We start from the raw sequence: 5,946 nt of genomic DNA, 5'->3' as shown, positions 1-5,946 counted from the left end.
AAATATATAATAATTATAATAATACGATAATAATAAAAACAAAGATAATAAAAATAGTAATGCTAAAAATGATAAAAACAACAATATAAAGATGATATGATAATATTGTAATAAAAAATAATAAATAATTAATAATAATAAAAATAAATAATATAAATAAAAATAATAATTTAAAATAATAATAATAAATAAAAAAAATGATAATGGTAGTAAAGTTTTAAAAATAATGTATAATAATTATCATTATTGTTATTTTTATTATTATTGTTGTTATTATTATTTTTATTATTTTTGTTATTTTATTATTATCATTATTATTATTTTATTACATCATCTCTCATCATAATTTTTATATTCATAATAAAATAATGATAAAGATAAAAACTCCAAGACCCGAAAATCAAAATATTTATTATCGCTTCCTCTCTCCCTTCTTTTCTTTTTCTTTTTGTCTGAGGAAGTAAATGGATTTTTGACTTGGGGGTTTTCGGAAAAAAATCCCCCCCCCCCTCCCCCCATTTTTTTTATTTTAGAAAACCATTTTTCTCGTCTTTTTATTTTGTATTTTCGGACGCGTTTCGGGAGTAGAATATAAGCGTTTTTTTTTTTTTTTTGTAATGTTGCGTGGTGTGTTTGTGGGGGTGTGTGTGTGGTGTGTGGTGTGTGTGTGTGTGTGAGTGTGTTGTTGTGTGTGTGTGGGTTGTGTGTGTGGGGTGTGTGTTTGTGTTTGTGTTTTTTTTCACTTCTATTTACGCGTTTTCGTAAGGTTTTCGGGGGTTTTTAAGGACCGTTTTTACTCGTCGCTCAAAGGGAAAAAAAACACGCTGACCATTTTACAAGCGTGCGGACATACACCAGCAAAAACTGAACACACACACACACCCACACACACCACACCACACACACATACCACACATATATATATATTTTTATATATATTTTATATATATATAATAAATATATATATTTTATATATTTTATAATATATATTAATATATATATTATATATAATATATATATATACATATTATTATATATATATAATTTTATATAAATATATATTTGTAATTATGTATCATGTATAATTATGTATGTATGTATATATGACACACACACCGCACCGCAACACACGCACAAACTACACACAACACACACACAACCCCACATACCACACCACACACACAAACACCCCACAAAAACACCATACACAAACTATATACATATATATATATAATATATATATATAAAAATAAAAAAAATATATATATATATATATTAAAAAATATGGGTTTTTTGTGTGGTGGTGGTGTGTGTGTGTGTGTGTGTTTTTATGTGTGTGTGTTGTGTGTGGTGTGTGTATGTTGTATGTATGTATGCTGTGTTCTATTTTTTATATATATAATATAAAATATTAATATATATTATATATTATATATATCTTATATTAATATATTTTATATATATATATATAATAATACCATATATTGTACAACATACCTATATATCATATATATTATATATATATATATATATATTGTATAATTAAAGTATATATAAATTTTATATATTTTATATATATTTATATATATTTATAATTATTATGTATGTATTTTGTATATGTATGTATTTTAATGTACCCACACACACCCAACCCCCCAACACACACACACACCACACACACAAAACACACACCCAAAAAATTTTATATATATTATATATTATATAATACAAAAAATTATAATTTTATATATATAATATATAAAATACAATTTTTTTTATTTATTTATTTATTTATTCATTCATTCAGTCATTCATTTATTATATAATTTTTTTTTTCAACAGCCATTTATTCTACTGCTCTTTCATTATATATGTATATTATATATATATATATAATAATATTATATATATATTTAATATATATATATATTATATTATTACGTGTGTGTGTGAGTGTGTGGGGTGATGGTGTGTTGTGTATGTTGTGTGTGGGTTTTTTGGGTGGTTGGGTTTTTGTGTGTGTGGTTGTGTGTGTGAGTGGGGTTTTTGTGTGGGGTTTCTGTGTGGGCGTGTGTGTGGTGTGTGTGTGTGTGTGTGTGTGTGTGTGTGTTGTGTGTGTGTGGTATGATGTATGTATGTAGTTGTATGTATGTGTGTTTGTGTGTGGTGTGTGTGTGTGTGTGTGAGTGAGTGGTGGGTGTGTGGTGTTGTGTTGTGTTTTGTTGTGTTGTGTGTGCGGTGTATATATTATATATTATTATATATATATAATAATATCCATCTCAATGGGGGCAAAAGCCAAGGGGGGCGCAGGGCCGCATCCACCCTTCGCTTCCACCCGAGGTCCCTCGGGGGAGTCTCCAGGCAGGCCCACCCCATCTCAAATTTCCATGCACGGGTTCCGTCGAGCTCCCCAAGCCATGATCTCATGGATCGCCAACGGTCTCCTCCACCCAGGGATGTCTTGCAAGAGACAACCTGATGGGCAGGGCATCCACAGGGAAACAGCTAGGTCCCATATAGCCTGAGTTGGCGACCCAGATTATGAAAGAAACGGTCCCATGCCAGTCTCACGGTGTAACCCCCGGGTTGGCACGGGGTCCTGCCACCTGTCCCCATGATCCGGAAAAGGCTTGTTACAAAAGCATAAAGACGAGACCCCAAAGACACTGGATAACGTCCGGTTTTCCCTTTCCACAAGGAAAAACTGAAAATATAAAGGGCCCTTAAAGACCGTACCTTAGTCCTTCTGCATAGGTACCAACATCCCCCAAACCTTTTGTTGATCGGTTCGGGCCCTTTTTGCCAGACCAATCCGTCTACTGACTTCTTGGTCGCACCCAGAGATATGGACTACGCTACCAAGGTATGTAAAAACTCTCTGTAATTTTTCAACGTCCTCATGAAAGCAGGGTCGCTGAACAGGTTCCTTAACGCCCCCAAAACCCTGAATCTTGGTCTTTCCAGGGACCTCTGGGCCTAAGGGTTTGCCTCATTGCAAATGCTCAAAGCCACCACCATGCCCCAAGGACTCAGATAGGAACAATCGTGGCAAAGTCAAGGTCTGAGACCTTGATTTCTATGTTCCTCCACACTGCTTTGGCTAGTACTCTGCGCATTATCCCTCCAACAGTGTTAAAAAGTTTTGCCAAGGCCCCAGCCTTGCCTCACCCCTGAATTAAAAGGAAGTTTGACATACACTTTACAGCACTTTCAGTACCAGTAAAAGGGCTTGCTATTAACCATAATGTTGTCGGAATTTCCCGAGTCTCAGGATCTCCCATAGCTTCCCGATCCCTTGAGTCAAAGCCTTTTTGGGAATCGATGAGGTTGCAAGCACCCACGCCAAAACTCACAAGGGGCTTTCCCACAATTACTCGAAGCGCTAGTATATACGGTCTATCGGGACTTGCCGGATAATCCAGACTGCCCCGTCTCTGATGCTTCGTGGGTTGGTTTCAGAGAATGTGGGCGAGAACCTTGCCGGGTATCCTGAGCAGTGTAATGCCATGGTAGTTGCTACAATAAAAAGATCCCTTTCCCCTTCTAAAGGGATACCCCCCCCCTCGCGGGTCAGGGGATGAACCAGACTGCCGAGGGCGTCGGACTTATGCAGGTCCCGACCAAAGGTTCAAAACCCACCTTTCCAGTTCAACAGGGTACACTATGCTTGCAGCTTTCCCCCTCTTCAGTTTGGGAAAATCGCCCCCTAACCTCCATTAGGATAGGGGGTTCCTCGCTGATGGGGGTCCGCACGGCCTGAGACTTGCTTCACCCAACCTATCTTTTTGGAGGTCTACCGGGTACCCCAACATATCGAATATCCGCCTCCTGATGGGACTGCAGTTCTGTGGGGAGGGCTTAAGTTTTTTTTCTCAGGGCTTGGTAGGCGGGCAAAGGGTCATTTACCAAGAATGGCCTAACCTCCTCAGCAAGATTCCTGATGAGCTGTTCCTTATCCCTTCTCACAGGTCCGACCCCTACGCACCAGGAAAGACCAAGACTTGATCCCTTCAGCCGAGCTACGACACGCTTCATGGCCTCTAATGTCCCAGGGGATGAAGTTCTGCCCCTTTCCCCCGGGCGCCCAATGGGTCTTGAGCTGCTTCGATGTTACTTCTTGAAAGATCCACAGGCCCCGGGCCCTCGGGTTTTTTTGATTCTGTGAATCGGTCAGAGACGCCATGGTAAAACCCCTGGGCACATTCCTCCTCCCTTAGTCGTCCAGGTGAAACACTCTGAGGGGCCCCTGGGGGCGGAGAGTTTTTTAAAATGGCCCGCAGGGGACCCCATCCCCTATGGGCGGTGCCACAGAACTTGGCATCCGGTAAACCCCGCGTTCTGGGGATCCTCCATCCTGCTGACAAGAATGTGGTCGATCTCCTTGGCCCAATGTACCCATATCGCTGTCCATGTCCCGCAAAGCGGGGTTTGGGGCGTGGTACCCGGAGCCGAGATCCTCATTTTCTGGGCTTAGCAAAGTCCCGGAAAGAGGCTATTTCACTGCTGGGGTCAGCTCCCGACCCCTGGGGGCCGACAGACTCTCATACCCGGTCCAGCCGATCCGCATTGAAATCACCTAGAACAATGCGATCTCGCCGGGGCAATTGTCTGCCCCCAAATGCGAGTTTGGGTAGAACGCCCTTTCACACAATTTTTATACATGGTAGGGGCGTATACAGCAATAAGAGCATGAGCCAAAAACTGCTTCAGTCTCAATGCCCTAAATACGCTCATCAAAACCCTGTCCTTCACTACCGAGGACTGAAGTCGGTGGAGATGGGTATGGCTACACCCCGGAGGTGGTGACCCTCCTGCGGGGCCCACCAGTATAAGTGTCCCCCCCATACGATCGTGCCACTACCAGGGCTTTTCACCTCTGAGAGGGTACCACCTAAATCCCATTCGCTTCAATGTAGAGTAACCGCTCACCTGCCCCAAGACCGGAGTTCCAGCGCCACCCGGGAAAACCGCCTGAATTAAGCCTCAGGGGGTCCACTCCGGGGCACGCCACCTCTGCCGCCCCCGCCAAAACAGCCCTAGATAAAAGGGGGCGGGAGGCTGTGGGACCGTCCATCCCCTAATATATATTATTATAATATAATATATTATTATATAATATATATTTATATATATATTATATAATATATATTATACTAATACATATAAAAAACATATATGTGTGTATAATATATTTATTTATTTGTTTATATATTTATGACGAGAGAGAGGGAGAAAGGGGAAGAGAAAAGAAAGAGAGAAGGGAAAGAAAAATTTTCCCACCCCTTTAATTTCTCGTGATGATGAAATGTGATGAGAATAGTATTTTGAAAAAAAAAAAAAAAATAACGTACTGACAAAAAAATATAATATTCAAAAAAGAAGGAAAACTATCGCATCATCGAATCATTCGTTAAAAAAATTTTGAAAAAAAAAAAACATCCCCCAAAAATGTCGTCAAAAAAATGAAAAAAAAAAAATTTTGGTAAACATAACAAACCGATGCGTCACCGCCTCCGTTACAAAAATAAAATTTTTGGAAGACAATTCCTTTAAAAAGTACATTTCTTACTTTATTTTAAGATTTCTTTTTTGGGGAAAGTGAGGGAAGAAGAAATTAGTTCGGGAAAAAACCCTCAATGATGTTTTTTCCGAAACCAATTTTTAAAATCTCGCCTTTCTTAAATTTTTTTTTTAAACTTATTTTACGAGTTTTGTCAATTATTTTTTTTAGAGAAAACTTATACATGAGGGAAAAATAAATATGTATACTATTGTGAAGGAGGGTTTTGTATATGAATGTACACGTTGTAAATATAAAATTATAATTATATATAATAATATAATTTAAAAATATAATATATATATATATTTTTTTTTGTGTGTTGTGTGTGTGTGTGTGTGTGTGGGTGTGTGTTGTGTGTGTGTGTGTGTGTTGGGTGTGTG

The sequence above is a fragment of the Penaeus monodon genome, chromosome 11, assembly GCF_015228065.2.
Source record: "Penaeus monodon isolate SGIC_2016 chromosome 11, NSTDA_Pmon_1, whole genome shotgun sequence".
NCBI classification, from domain to species: Eukaryota; Metazoa; Arthropoda; class Malacostraca; order Decapoda; family Penaeidae; genus Penaeus; species Penaeus monodon.
This window is presented reverse-complemented; position numbering follows the sequence as displayed.